The sequence below is a fragment of the Orycteropus afer genome, unplaced genomic scaffold (assembly GCF_000298275.1).
Source record: "Orycteropus afer afer isolate SDZICR_OR568_19922 unplaced genomic scaffold, OryAfe1.0 scaffold00106, whole genome shotgun sequence".
NCBI classification, from domain to species: Eukaryota; Metazoa; Chordata; class Mammalia; order Tubulidentata; family Orycteropodidae; genus Orycteropus; species Orycteropus afer.
The window spans coordinates 3785465-3801544 of record NW_006921693.1 but is presented as its reverse complement, the minus strand read 5'-3'; positions in this window follow the sequence as shown (position 1 = coordinate 3801544).

Here is a 16080-nt window from a genome sequence, read left to right as displayed (position 1 = left end):
CATGGAGCAGCTGATTAGTTTAAACCACCAACCTTCTGGTTAGCAGTCAAGTGCCTTAGACACTGTGCCACCACGGCTTCTTAACTAGGTACCTGAAGAGGAAGGAGAAACATCAAAGAGGAGCCATTGGCTAATCTTACTGGAACTGACTGAGCCCTACCCTCCCCCTTTGGCAGAAATCAACTGATAGCAGGTCACAAAATAGTCTCTGGCCCTGCACCCAGCCACATCTTTTGAAATTCAAATTTAGTAAGCCTACCTTTGATCAGAGAAGAAAAGATTAGCAATTTGGGGCAAAAGAAAAACGGCTGGCAGAATTCATTTTGGTCAGGAATTTCTTTACAGGGAATATTTAGTTTTGTAGGTAAGCAAACCTTAAAATCAAAGCAAGACATCTGTAATTAATTTTTCTCTTTTGACAACACCAACTGCAACAACCAAAACATTGCTCTGAGAAGGGGTCTACAGATCCAAAGGGGCCTGTGATCCAAGAGTTTAATTATTTCTGGTAGAGTAAATGCCAGGGATCTTCCATAGAGACATGATACTTCTCACATCAGTGGTCTAGGGACCAAATGTTGAGAAACTGACATATTAGCATGTGCATGAGTTGAGTGTGTGTGTGTGTGTGTGTATCATGTAGAAGAATTGTGGTTGACCTGAGGTAATGTAGAAGCAACAGAGCACGAAAACGAGACAGGAAAAGTTGGCCAGGCTGAGTTTGTAGGCCTTCCCAAGAAAGTTTATTCCACTCCGCCCAAAGAATGTCACACTCTCAAACTTAAATGTGAAGTCATAAACGAGTAATGCATACCACTTAGCCACCCAACTGTAGTTTATTCTCCACTTCTTACAGCCGTTGTTAAATCACAGGGGCGAAGCCACCAGGGTTTATGACAACAGTGGATTTATGTGCATGTTATGTCTCGTACTACCCTGACACCCAGGCCAAGAATGGGAATGAAAACAAATGATCTATGAAAACAAAGGGAAACAGAAAATGCCAAGAAAGCAGGGCACTCCTGGTAAACTCAAGACAGGAACAGGGCAGCTGGAGCCCCATCATCTTGTCCTTCAGGGACATTGCCTCGACTGAGCTGCCCCTCAGCTGGATCCTGAGAGACAAGCTGCTAACCCACCCACAGAGATCATAAGCAAGCCCACCCACAGTGTTAAGTTCAAGAATTTTATTGGACATCTTGATGTTTTAATTATAAGCCACGTTCATCCGCAGGTTCAAAGAGAACAAAGGCCTAAAATTTATTTCATATTTCCTGTGAGCCAAGCAATTCATATACCTGATCTCATATAGTCTTCAGGGAGCTTCTCAAATCCCCATTTGACAGTCAGTCAGGTGAAGCCCAGAAGGGTAAAGACCTTTCTGTTTCACAGGTGACTGAGCCACTGGCTATAAACCTTGTTGATCTTGCAATCCAAGCTGTTCCTCTTCTTTGCTCTGCAGAGTAACTACAATCAGTTTGGGGTTGGGGGGATTACCTACCATATTTCTTTAAAAAGAAAATCAAGTTAAAGATGACAACAACATAGTCATTTATCTCTCCAACTCCCCAAACTCAGCAGGAAGGCAGTAAAGGGCTTATTTTAAGCACAAACCCTCAAGGACAGAGAGTACTAGAGAGGAGGTAATGGCAGAAAAATCTTAGAAGCTACAAAGCAGATGATAAGAGGCACTGACATGGTCAATCATGATGCTGGCTCCAAAACAGCAGTGGGAGAGCCAAGGTGCTGGCTGGTTGATTTCACACATCCCAAAGGAATCAGAATTGGTGGCACTGTGTGTCTCTGGGAATAGGAAGATCGTGGATAAACATTTTATTTTTATTTGTTTATTTTTTTAAGGGTATTTAAATAGCAACTGGAATCCCTGGGTGGTGCAAACCATGAACACATGCAGCTGCTAGCCAAAATGTTGGAGGTTGGCGTCCATCCAGAGATGCCTCAGAAGAGCTGGTGATCTACTTCCAAAAAGTCAACCATAGAACATCCCACAGAGCACAGTTCTACTCTGACCCACAGGGGTCTCCACGAGTGCAGGACCAATTCGGTGGTAGCTAAGAACAACAGGAAGTAACAGTGAAACCCCAGATTTCTTTCAGGTTTTTTATTTTTTATTTTTTAAATGAATCACAGTCAAGAAGCAGGGGGTGGGAAGAAAAGAGTCTATCCATTTCCTGCTTGCAACAAAAAAAAAGCCTGGAGGTTTATTCTTGGAAGTCATTAAAAGAAGATTGGGTGTGTGGTCTGGGGAATACCCGACTCAGATAAGGATGTGGCTTCCCTACTGGAAAAGATGATATCAAGAGAAAGTTTACAGACTGATGAGATCCCGCTCCCTATTTGACTCCCAGAACAAGATCATATCCTGCAGAAATGCAGGAGATCTGAGGAGCTTTCTTTGATGAATCACATTGGCCCTAAGGAAGACACGGAGCTGCACCACCCAGATCATCCTTCAAGGCAAGATTGCTGCCCAGTGGGCGAGTGATGTCAGCTCCTTCAGGTGTCTGACTGAGCTGCAAAGAGCTATCTTGTCCAAGGTCATGTCCTTCCTAGGATGGCTTGCATCCAATCACTGATCAAGATGGGACATAAAGGCCAGGCCCATTTCAGAACAACATGGACACTCCTCTGATGAGCTTTTCACCAGGCTTCCTAGTAGCAGTTGGATTCATTTCTTTGCCTCATTCCAACCTTTATAGGTGTTGGAATCAGATAAGCATCTTGTATCCCCATTTTGTGCCAGCGTCTGCTTCTGGGGAAACTAACCTGAGACTAGCTCCAAGAAATAAAGACCTAAAGATAATGTCAGCAGTTCTCCATGAAATGACCAAACCGGTTCCTCTTACACTGAAACCCACGGCTAAAGAGTCCCACGCAGACACGCAGGCTCCACTCAGCCTTTGAGAGCCACACACTTAACTATGAGATACCCAGTATCTCTTAGGGATGCTTTTAACATGGGAAGTAGAGTCCAAACAAAGAGAAAAACATAAGAAACAGCACAAGAAATTCCCTTTATCAAGATAAGATATTGTACCTGTGAACTGAAAAAAGAGTGTAGAAATATTGTGCTGAGGGGCAGTAGTGGTTCAGTGGTGGAAGTCTTGCCTTCTGTGTGGGGGCATCGGGTTAAAGTCTTGACGAATGTCCTTCATGCACGGCACCATCTGTCTGTCAGTGGAGGCTTATGAGTTGCTATGATGCTCAACAGGTTTCAGCAGCACTTCCAGAATCAGATAACTATAAAGAAAGCCTAGCCATCTACTTCCAAAATGCAGCCAAGAAAAACCTATGGATCATAACAGAGTCATTCTCAACTGATCATGGGATTAGCACAGGACCAGGTAGCATTTCATTCCATTGTGCATAGGATTATCATGAGTCAGCCTCACTCAATGGCAACACAAGAGACTCCCTTTATTGAGATAATATATATATATTACTGTTGTTTGCCATTGAGTCAACCTGACTATCTATCTATCTATCTATCTACCTACCTATCTATTTATGGACCTCTGATGGCATAGTGCCTAAGGCATTTATTTGACTGCTAGCCAGAAGGCTGGTGGTTCAAACCCACCAGACACTCCTCGGAGGAAGATTGGGCAATCTACTTCCATAGTGATACTGCCTCGGAAACCCAAGAAAGGGTAGCCATGAGTCAGAATTGACTCAACAGCAGTGTAAGTTTGGTTTGGTTTGAAATATATATATATATATATATATATATATACACACACACACACACACACATATACATATATACCAGAGAAACATAAAAAGCCCTTAGCAATTAAAAGTATGGGTGATATATATATATAGATATAGATATAGATATAGATATATAGATATATACATATATACATATACATTATATGTATATCTCAACCCAAACCCACTGCCATCAAGTTGATTCCTCTATTCCAACTCATAGCATCCTCCACTGGGTTTTCAAGGCAGTAAATCTTCATGGAAGCAGACTGCCTCATCTTTCTTCTGCAGAGCAGCTGGTGGGTTCGAACACTGACCTTCTGGTTAGCAGCCAAATGCCTTAGCCACTACACCATCCATAAAACCAAAAACCAAACTCACTGTTGTTGAGTCGGTTCCATAGTAGATATCAAACAAATAAAATCTAAAAACAGTACTTAGAGATCTGGAAATACAATCCCAAAAGAATGGTGAAACTTTCTAGTGGTTACCTCGGGAATAGTGGAAGGGGAGGGGTGGAATCTGGCTTTGTTTGTTGGAATAAGCCTTATTTGACTCTTGAAACCAAATTCACAGTTAACTTTAATAAAATGAAGAACTATATTTTAATAAGGTCTGGTCTGTGCCAACCACACCAGCCTCTCCATGACCACCCATGTTGTTGTTGTTGTTATCGTTGTTGTTTGCCGTCGAGTCGGCCCTGACCCATAGCGACCCCTCTTTGGGTTTCCGAGGCAGTATCACTACGGAAGTAGGATTGCCCAACCTTCCTTCCGAGCAGTGGCAGGTGGGTTTGAACCTCCAGCCTTCTGGTGAGCAGTCAAGTGCCTTAGGCACTATGCTACCAGAGCTCCTATGACCACCCATAGTAAGGGTGAATTAGGGCTAGCCTCCCAGCTCCCCACCTTCCTTGGCTGAGCACCCAGCTCCTGCCCTCCTTACATCGTGCTGCATCTGGGAGATGGTAACTCAACTCCTCCAGTGAAATGATGGAGAGGCTACGCTAGGGATTTAGAAGGCAGAGTAGCTGGAAGGGAGTGTAAATCACCCCATGTGAGAGTCAGAGAAATGCTGACCCTAAGGGCTGCAGTGGGGTTTTTGCAGTATATTTCATCTTGATGTCATGTCCTACAGACAATTGCAAAGAGTATCCAGGTTTCCTCTGAAATTTTCTGACAGCACAACAGGGCTCTGTCCTTAGGGGAGCACCAGCTGTGGGAAGAGCCATGATTGGACAGAACCTTAGATCCAGGCCTCCTGACTTTGCATTTCCCATGTTTGTGGTGGGGCTGGGCGGCATAGAGGCACAGAGAACCCACAGCCTCACCACAATCACTGACTCCACATCCTTTCATCTCAGTTCCTTTAACTAAAACATGGGGATGTCAGTAGAACCTATCCCAAAAAGGTTTTATGAGGATTAAATCAGTTAATATATATGAAGACCTGGTCATTTCGATTGCCTCATGGACATGCAAAGCTGGACAAGGGAAATGGAAGAGAGGAAGAACGGACACATTTGAACTAAGGTTGTTGAAGAACATTGACTCTGTGGACGGCCGGGAGAATGAGCAACCATTCTTGGAAGAAATACAAGCAGAATGCTGCTCCTTAAAAGTGAGGATGGCAAGGCTTGGACTCGCTTTCTTTGGACACATCATCAGGAGAGACCAATTACTAGAAATAGATAGTATGGCAGACAGTGAGCAAAAGCAAAGGAAATCGACCTGGGACGGAAACCAATAACAAGCTAAAAGTCCCAGGCCTGTAGGGTTTGCTCTGGCCAGCAGCAAAGCAGTGTCCTCCTCTCCTTCCCACCAGCAGACCCCCCTATTTAAGAATGGAAGACAAGGAGGACTAATTCCCACCCTACCCCCCAAGATTCTCCCTTGCTCAAAGTGAAGATACAGGATCAATGGCTCACTGATTTAGGAAAACACTCCAATGCCCTTGTTGGTTAGGAACATGGAGCTGTGGCCTCCATCTGGGAGGAAGATGTGGAGACAAAGGGAAGAGAAAATGCTGTAAAACATAGAACAATGGGAGTCTTCATCTTACCTCAAACCCCCACCCCCAGCAACAACCCACAGGTTGAGTCCTTGAAATTAGAGGAAATAGAGAATCCCCTCAGGGAGGTACTTGTTGTTTTTGTTGTCGCCCCCTGACTCATAGCGACCCCTCCTTGGGTTTCCAAGGCAGTATCACTACAGAAGTAGGATTACCCAACCTTCCTTCCGAGGAGTCACTAGACTCCAGAAAACAGTATTCAGCCAAACCAAAACCAAACCAAACTCATTGCCATTGAGTCGTTCCAGACTCATACTGACCCCTCCTTGGGTTTCCAAGGTAGTATCTCTACAGAAGTAGATTCCCTAATCTTCCTTCTGAGGAGTGGCTGGTTGGTTTGAACCACCAACCTTCTGGTTAGCAGTCAAATGCCTTAGGCACTATGCCACCAGAGCTCCTAATTTACAGCCTAGAATCTAAAAATCAAACCAAAAACTAAACTCTGCTCTCTAGTCAATTCCAACTCATAATGACTCTATAGGACAGAGTAGAACTGCTCCATAGGGTTTCCAAGGCTGTAATCTTTAGGAAGCAGATTGCCACATCTTTCTCCTGTGGAGTGGCCTTGTGGGTTTGAACCACCAACCTTTTAGTTAGTAGCCAAGCACTTAGTGCCTAAGAGCTAGGCTGTAAAATATTCCATCCTGGGAATGGCCAAAGAAACTTAGCAAGTATGATATGTGATACTCACTTTATTGAATGTGTTTTGTTCTTTGCAGTAACCCTCTCTTATTTTTTTTTTAAATTTTATCATTAAAGACAACAATGGCCTGATAATGGGGTGTTTGAGGGAGTAGAAAAGGAGATAAAAAATTAAGAGATAATGAAAGCTAGGATTTAATATCAGAGAGTTGACAGGAGACTCTAAGTGCTGTCCTCATCAGAAATCTTGGGGAGGACGCTGGACTTTCCTCAGTTACATAGAATAGGGACCTGAGCTAATTTATTTAACTATTAAAGGAAAGGATGACATGACACAAGACAGAAGAACCAAGGAATAATAAAAACATTGTCTCTTTTAATCAGGAAAATGGGACGTGATTATTATATTTTTTAACTGAGTGTCCCTCTTTGTTATTTGATTTGTAGCTAGTGCCCTTGAAGATAGATAGTGCCATCTTTCTCCCGTGGAGAGTCTGGTGGGTTCAAATCACCACCCTTTAGGTTAGGGAAAGTACAGAGAGTACAGTTCAGAGATTACTGATATAGAAGGAAGTCCAAATACCTGGTCTACCCTCTTCTGTGAAACTGACTCTTCCCCATTTCAGTCCAGATGTCTGACCTACCCTCTTGTATGGCACCATCATTCCCCATTCAGCTCAGGAATGCCCAGGTGCTTAATGCTGATGGAAAGGATGATTCAAATGAGTCATCTATTTTATTGAAGGGTAGGAAGCCTGTGAGTTTAAATAGCAGAAAAGTTGAGTTGTTAGTAAATTCTGGAAAAAGTTTGAAGGTCAACAAGAATGATGAGAAAACATACAAAATAGCAAGAAGAAAACTACAGAACATAAGACAATTTTGCATTCTCCCTATCACCAGAATGAAGTAAGCCAAGAACATCTAATCTGATTAAGTAATGCTGAAGTCACCATAAAGACTGACTATGTATGCACCACTCCTGGTTACCTTGGTAACCCCTACCTCACTATCATGAAATTATAATGGGAAAAACCACATGCAGACATGACCTAGCAAGATCCTCCTGGGGGGAAGGTCTAGGGAGAAGTTTGGGAGGGGAAGAATTGAGCTAGGTACAGAAGAATATCTTGGGCACTGCCAACTATTGTGTCCTCTGCTGACTTGAGCACAGTCAGTATGAAGAATAAACTAAATGTCTGTGGATCCAAGTGCTTCTCCTGTCTTACCGTGGACCCTAAGAGAAGGAAACTCTGCACTAGGCAGAGGACTGTAGGGGCTGAGGTTTAGATGGTTATACCTCCCATCATGTCTGCACAGCAGGATGGTCCATCTGAGCTTTGCTCAATGTCCTTTCATCTCAGTTCCTTTAACTGCAAAATGGAGATGTCAGTAGAACCTATCCCGAAAGGGTTCTGTGAGGATTAAATCAGTTAATGCACATAAAGACACAGTCTTTTCAATCACCTCATACGCTTGTGAAAGCTGGACAGTGCAAAAGAAGACAGAGGAATAGATACATTGGAATTGTGGTGTTAGTGAAGAATATTGACTGTGGACTACCAGAAGAGTAAAGAAATCTGTCGTAGAAGAAATACAACCAGAATGTTCCTTAGAAGCAAGGATGGCGAGGCTTGAACTTGCTTACTTTGGACTTGTCATCAGGAAAGACTAATCATTTGAAACGGGCATTATGTTTGGTAAAGTAGAAGGCCAACCAAAATGAGTGAAAGCTTCAATGAGATGGAGTAACACCATAACCACAGAAGTGAATTCAAACATACCAGTGACCGTAAAGATGGTTCAGGGTGAGGCAATGCTTCCTTCTGTTACCTGTAATAGGTTGGAGCTAACTTGATATTAACTAACAACAAAGTATAAAGTACTTTGAACACATAGTGGCACTTAGTACCTTGTCTTAATGTGTTAGCTATTGATATTATTAGTTTTTGCTATTGTTGTTGCTATTATCTAATAGAGGGCATGGGAACCCAGAGTCAACACTTCACAGCATCTCTATCTGGGCATGTCATCTGTGACGGGAAAGAAAGGGAAAGGGAAGGTAAGAGCATTGGTTGCTGAAGAGAAGAGGAGTTAGGAGCACACCAAGTCTAAAATGGAGATGTGGGTCAGAGATTCCAGCTCCCGGAACAGCTACAGTTCTTGTCCCAAAGACAATGATTCCTTGAGGGTGAGCTAGGCCTTTCCCCAGTGTTATACTCTATAATAAGGACCCCACTCTTAACAGGCCCAGACCTTAGACATTATTGCTCAGCTATGAGTTCTTTCAGCTCATGTACAAGGAGGTCCTACATACAAACCAGGCTCAGGAGGAGGTGGTTCCAGTATCCATGACCCCACAACCTCACAAGCATGGTGCCTCTTCATATTTTCTGAGTCAGAGTCAGGGCTGGCCCACTGTCCCCATTCTACCTATCCTCTTGGTATAAAGTTACCATCTGTCACTCCATTGCCACACTTACAGCCTTGGTCATGGCTGTGTTGCTTACCAAGTAGCTCTTCCTAATTTGGAATCTTCAGAGAAAGAATTGGGGATGAGGGAGTATCAGCCCTTCTTATTCATAATACTACCTGGGTGTCTTGACCAAAATAGCCCATCCCCTCTCCAGAGCTCACACTACAAGGAGGAGCTAGCAGCAGTCCACATGGAGTGACTTAAGTAGACATTGCTTTGGATTCACTTCTCCCTCTGGGTGAGGCCATATGACACACAGCTGCATACCTAACAGAGACCCTGAAGGGCAGCTCTAATGTGACATTCCACCTCCTGCTGTTATGAAAGTACCAGGCAATTTCTTTGGGCAGCTTCTTTTGGAAACTGGCAGGTTCAATTGGAAGAGAAAAATAAATCGCTCTCCGGTGAGACTTTCCAATGTATTCCCAATTTACAGATTAAGGAATTGAAGCGCAGAAAGGTAAACCAACATACAGCAGTGAAAAATAGATCTGAATGCATGTGTATCTGATTCTAAGCCCATCTGCTCTCCATCATTATATCAAGTTCGGTCTGTAAAATGGAAAGAGGCATGGATTAGAATCAAAAGACTAGGGTAGCTTAAGAGATCTTTCTGCTTTCATTTTTTGTTGTTTCTTTGTATGTAATACAGAATGTGTGACCCACAGCAAGGACATGCCCCCAGAATAAGGATGTGGATTAACCAAAGTTGATAATAAATACTAGAGGAAGGAAGTTTCAAATACCATGTCTTTAAGACACCACCCATTTCGTTGTAAGACACACACTGATTTAATAACAGACTTCCGGAAGGCAGTGGGGAGGTGAGGCTCAAACACTTCATTAAGTATATGCAAAGATGTTATGGTTTCGCACAGGTTATAATTGTACATCTTCACTTTCTTCATTTGGAACTCACTGAGAATAGATACCAGTGTCAGCTAGGAAATAAAGTATCTACTTCATCTCAGATGCAGCTGGATTGGAGACCTTCTACTTGGATCTGCTGCCAAAGGAAAGATGCTTTGCACACTTTTCCCCAGGTCTAGACTTCAGCCCTGCCTTCAGTGGAGTCTGTGAAGGAACAGACTACTGCTAGCCTTCTGAGAAGCCCTGTATGCCATAGAGAAAAGTATCCTTTCTGGGTGAAAGCAGCCCCATGGGTAAACAGCTTGACACATGATGTGAAGCCTGCATTTCAGTCCCTACAGCTGCTTGGGTGCTTTTATGGGTGCACAAACCACACAGTTGTTGGCTGCTCTCCTGAGATGCTCTTCAGGCTGCAGCATGGGGTACCCCAGCCTGGCTCCAGCCCATTGACCCTCACAGAGACCAGGAAGAGCAGAGGCCTATAGACCTGCCTCTAGAAGAGGTCTTGGAGCCAAGTGTCCTCCCGGACACTTGAAGGACCCTTGTTGAAGATGAAGCAAACAGAGGAGAACTCACACCAAATAGGCAAACCAAGAAGCCTGAGAAGGTGAAAGGAAGACCATGGGGGAAGGTAGCCTCTAACCATCTCGCGATCAAGGAATACCAAGTTGTGTAGGGGTTTTACAAATTTTAAACAAGACTCACATTGAGAGTTATGTTCTACATTGTAACCCAATGCACATGCATACTCATGCACAAAAGAATTTCCAGAAACAATACTTACAAATTTCTCTGTAATTTTCTTTTTCCTGCATGTAGCTCTTGACCTAATTGGTCACAGAGGAGCCCTGGTGGTGCAATGGTTAAGCAATTGGCTGCTAACCAAAAGGTTGGCTGTTCAAACCCACCCAGCAGCTCCATGATGCTCCTCCTGTAAATATCAGGGCCTAGAAAACCCTATGGGGCAGTTCGACTCGGTCACACGGGGTTGCTGAAAGTCACAAATTGACTCAGCACTACCTAACAACAATAACAGTCATAACCTTGGTTTGAAAAACTTTGAACTAATAGAAGGCAAACACTTGCCCCCATCAACCAGACAAATATTTCTTCCTTCCTTAGGGAAGAGTGAGAGGCAGAGTAGGGGGAAAAAGCAGACATCACCTTCCTGATACTTCCAAGGAGGATGAAGTTCACATTCTAGGATCCCCAGAAATGTGTGGAGGAAGAACAATATTCCTCCTCCCTCCACGAAGTAGACAAAATAGTTTGCATGATGGATGACCACCTCGGAAATACCAAAATGGATTTTTAAAGTGTTTCTTAGAATTAAAGAGATAGGGCCTTTTTTCCTGAACTGCAATTCTTATCAAAAGAATTTTGTTTTTGTTTTTGTTTCTTACAAATATGCTTTGCGGATGGTTTCAGACTGTGACTAAATCAACACATTATCTGAAGGAACTCAACTGGAACAAACCAAAACAACAAAACATCCCTCGAGCTGAACCAATATTTTGTTCCTTCAAGCCTCAATGGAGCTGAAGGCTTCAGACGTGTTGATCTTAGAAGCAGAAAGAACTCCAAACTGCTGCTCCTCCCTGACTGACATCCTATGTCCCAGCCATTCCCAGAGGTTCTCACTTACCCGTAATTTCCCCAAATGCATCATGTCTCCAAGCCTCTGCTCTTATAGTCCCTTCTGTTTGGACTGTCTGTCCTTTGACAACCTGCTTCCTTATCTGCTTGTCAAGCATCTATTCACTTCTCAAAACTCAACCAAGGATTTCTTCCTCCCTCCCTCCCTCCCTTCCTTCCTTCCTTTATTCATTCACTTTCTCAGCAAATTTAATTGAAGTCTCACCCACTGTCAGTACTCATGCTGGTTACAGGGAAAGCCAAAGGAGACTAATACATGGCCCCTGTTCTCCAGTTTATAGTCTAGTCAAGTGCAATAACTAGTTGCCTTCAAGTCCATTCTGACTCATAGTGACCTCATGTGTATCAGAGTAGAACTGTGCTCCTCAGGGCTTTCAACAGCTGATTTTTGGGGAAGCAGATTGTCAGACCTTTCTTCTGAGGTGCCTCTGGGTGGCCTGAACCTCCAAACTCTGATTAGCAGCCGAGCACTTTAACTGTGCAGCAGGGACTCCTCGAGTGCAATAAGCCAAAAACAACCAAACTCACTGCTGTGGAGTCAGACCTGACTCCCAGCGACCCCTCCTTGGGTTTCCGAGGCACTATCACTATGGAAGTAGATTACCCAATCTTCCTTCCGAGGAGTGGCTGGTGGGTTTGAACCGCCAGCCTTCTGGTTAGCAGTCACATGCCTTAGGCAGTATGCCATAGATACTTATAATGTGGTGCAACACATGGTATTATCAGAGCACAGGAGAGAAGCCTTTCACTCAATGTCATGGATCAAGTGAGGGTCCCATGGAGAAGCTAATATCTAACACAAGTTGGAGAGTTGAAGGAGAGAGTAGAAATTATACCCTTTGAGTTAAATATTGTTAATCCCAATGGGTCCTAATTTAGAGATGAAGCAACTGAGACATGGGATGGCTAAATGCATTTCCCAATGCCAAAAAGTATCGAATAACAGAGCTGGTATTTGATTCCAATACACACTAACTCCAAGGCAAGTCTCTTAATCACTCACTAAAATTGTCTTCTATTTGCCTTAGGAATACAGACAAGATCCCAGTGGACACTTGACAAATAGGAGGAAGACACTGAATTAGTTGAGCCTGGACAGTTAGGTGCATTGGGCCCGGGTCCTAATACCAAATAATAGATGGCAGGCCCACTGGGGATTTACAGAGGGGATAAGCAGTGTGGACGAATCCTGGCAGTACAGGACCTGCAATAAAGCAGCTCTCAGCCAGCAGTCCTTGAAGAGGGCGTATATTGATTCTCCATTCAGAGTCACCTATTGGCTGAGCACTAGTGATTTCAAAGTCAGACCAAGCTGGTGTCAATCCTGGTAATTATTAGAACTGTGTCCTTAGACATTAAACTTATCCTCTCTAAGTCTCCATTTTTTTCACTTGTATGGAGTAGCTATATCGACCTTGTGTTGTTGTTGTTGTTGTTATGTGCCATCAAGTCAGACCTGACTCCTAGCAACCCCTCCTTGGGTTTCTGAGGCGGTATCACTACGGAAGTAGATTGCCCAACCTCCCTTCTGAGGAGTGGCTGGTGGGTTTAGGGTCATGATAATTACACAATTAAGTGAGATGAAGTGTCACCAAGCACCAAAGATAGTTTCTGGGTGTGGTAGTTAAGGTTGTGTGTCAACTTGGCTGGGCCTGGTTGAGTGGCTGGGCAACTGGTGGTAGTTACTCCCCATGATGAGACTGGCAATCAACTCCATGGTGGGATCTACCACAAGCAGCTGAGTAACTGCTTTAGGGATGTGGTCTGCTTCTCATATATAAGAAGCAGCTTTGGGAGTGGCCTCTAGCTTATGGCACACTTGAATGCTGCATGTAGCTGATTTGTTGTTCAGCAGCCTTCCATGCTCTGCCGATTTTGGGACTTTCAATGGACTTGTATTAGTGGCCTGTTGTGTGGTTTGGTAACATTGGGACTGTGCCTTTTTACTTGTCAACCTTGGGCTTGTCAGCCTCAGCAGCCAGCAGCTGTCTGAGTGAAGAAAATCCTCTAGCTTCAGTGGGCCAGGAGCAGGAAGCAAACCTGAAGCCCAGGTTGAAGGGCTTTTACCCAGCCCCTAGAGTCTGGCACTTTGAACTTGGACTTAGAGCCTCTGTAAAATAATAAACTCCTGTTTGTTAAAGCCATCCTATCTGTAGTATTTTCTGTTAGAGCAGCATAGAGGTAACCAAAACACTGGGGCACTATACATCCCGAATTCCCATAACCTCTGCTTCCCCTTTGCATCCCTTAGATTTCCCTCTCAACTGAGAAGATGCATCTGGGTCCTTTCCCTTCCTCCTTTGTGGGGTGGCTAAGAGCCTGGAACCCAGCCCCATCATGGTATGGATGAGTCCCTGGCAACAGCCTTGGGCTAGGAATGGCTGAGTGGCAGAATCCCAGGGCACCAAGCAGAGCTTGTTAGAATCAAAGTGGGAAGAATAGGATCCATGTGTAAGAGCTATAGAGGAGCCAGTAGCCACCCATCCTCTGCGGGAAGAAACTATTAATTGTGTCATTAATAATACTTAGCATTGTTCCAGTGCTTTTCCAAGTTAATTAATTCCGCTCCAAATCCCAGAAAACAAATGACTGGATATGTTGGAGATAGGCCTCTGTTTTTGAGATGGAAGGGTAGAGAAGCATGCCTTCAACAATGATTGGGGGAAGGGGAAAGCTGCATTACCGCCTGCTGGGGCCAAGATACCCCGGACAGCAAAAGGGCTTTGAGCCCTGGCGGGATATACTCCATCCCCTAGACCTCACCCAAGAGTGCCAGAGACATGTCTCATCCATCCCTAGGACATATTGTCCAGAAGTGGCAGGTGTCATCAGCTGGCACCATGGCCTGGATGGAAAACTGTATCTTTCTCTTTCCCCAGGACACAAGACAAACCTCATATGCCAACAGACAGGGCATGTAGTTAGCTGTTCAACTCTGCTGACATCTAACTTCATGGATATTTACTTTACAGACCAAAATCTGGACATACCAAGATGAACCCCGTTCCCTCCCTTCAGGAATGCAGAGTTGAGTGTGAGAGAGAAGAGGCAGATAAACAAAGAGAAAGCTACAACATAAAGAAAAGAACTCAGATAAGGAGAAGCACAGAGATGTTGACAAGGGTTCCCGAGAGAGAGAGAGAGAGAGAGAGAGAGAGAGAGAGAGAGAACCTTTGAGTTGGTTTGGAAAATGATTAAGAGAGAAGAAAACAGAGAAATGGAGAGATTAGTCAAGTGGAGATTAACCCCTTGAAAGCAAAAGAAGATAACACTCAGGAAATTTAAAGCAGTTCCATGCATCTTGAGAAGAAGTTGGGAAATTTCACTGACAGTGACTTGAAATCCCTGGGTGGCGCTAGTGGTGAATGTGCTCAGCTTCTAACTGAAAGGCTGGCAGTGCCAGCCCAGCCAGAGGCACCTCAGAAGGAAACCCTGACAAGCTACCTGTGCAAAACCAGCCATTGAAAACCCTGTGGAGCACAGTTCTACTCTGACACCAAGGGTCACCATGTGCAGGGTTGACTTGATGGCAACTGTCTGGTGTGTGTGTATATGATCACAAAGGGAAGAAAGTCTAGTGGGATGGCACATGGGTATAAATAAAATCCAAGAGCAGTGCTCAGAGGAAGGAATAAGGAGGAAAGGAAGGGGAGACAGCTTCACCTTACAGAGAACTGTCAAGTCAGTGTCTGGCTAATAGGTGAGGGCCCTGGTGGGATTGGGCCAAGCAAGCATTTCTCAAGCACCTCCTCTCAGGATACTTACATGAGAAGCTCGGCAGCAGGACAGAAGCCTGATACCTGCTCCAAGAGATTTTGATTCAGGAGTAGAGGGACCTACTCCTCTAACAGACATCCCAGTGATGCAAATGTGGGAGATCCATCAACCTCACTTTGGGAAGCATGGTAGTGAGGTCCTCTTCTCCATCCCCACTGCACAGATATTCCAACTACTTCCTAAACTGTCCCTGCCTGTGGTAGAACCCCTACTGTTCACACTCCTTCATGGCTTCCAGTGGAGCTTTTTAAAATGTAAATCTGACCTGACCACTACTCTGACTCCACTTCCTCATTCTCTGGAGTCACTAGATAATAGTAGTAACAGCTAAAAGCAACTGTGGATTATGTTCCAGGCACTGTTCGAAAGAGCTTTGTTGTTGTTGTTAGACACCATCAAGTTAGTTCTGACTCATAGCAACCCAATGTACAACAGAACAAAACACTGCCTTGTCATGAACCATCCTCATGGTCATTGCTATGTTCAAGCTCATTGTTGCAGCCACTGTGTCAATCCATGTCATTGAGGGTCTTCCTCTGTTTCATTAATCTTCTACCTTACCAAGTGTGATGTCCTTCTCCAGGGATTGGTTTCTTCTAATAACATGACCAAGGAGCTCTGGTGGCATAGTGCCTAAGGCATTTGACTACTAACCAGAAGGTTGGCAATTCAAACCCATCAGCCACTCCATGGAAGGAAGACTGGGAAATCTACTTCCATAAAGATTTGCCTCCTCAGAAAGCCAAAGGGGGTTGCTATAAGTCAAAATTGACTCTATGGCAGTGAGTTTGATTTTGGAATAACATATCCAAAATACATGAGAACAAACAAATGCCTCGCTGGAGGCACTCACTTGGTTATGC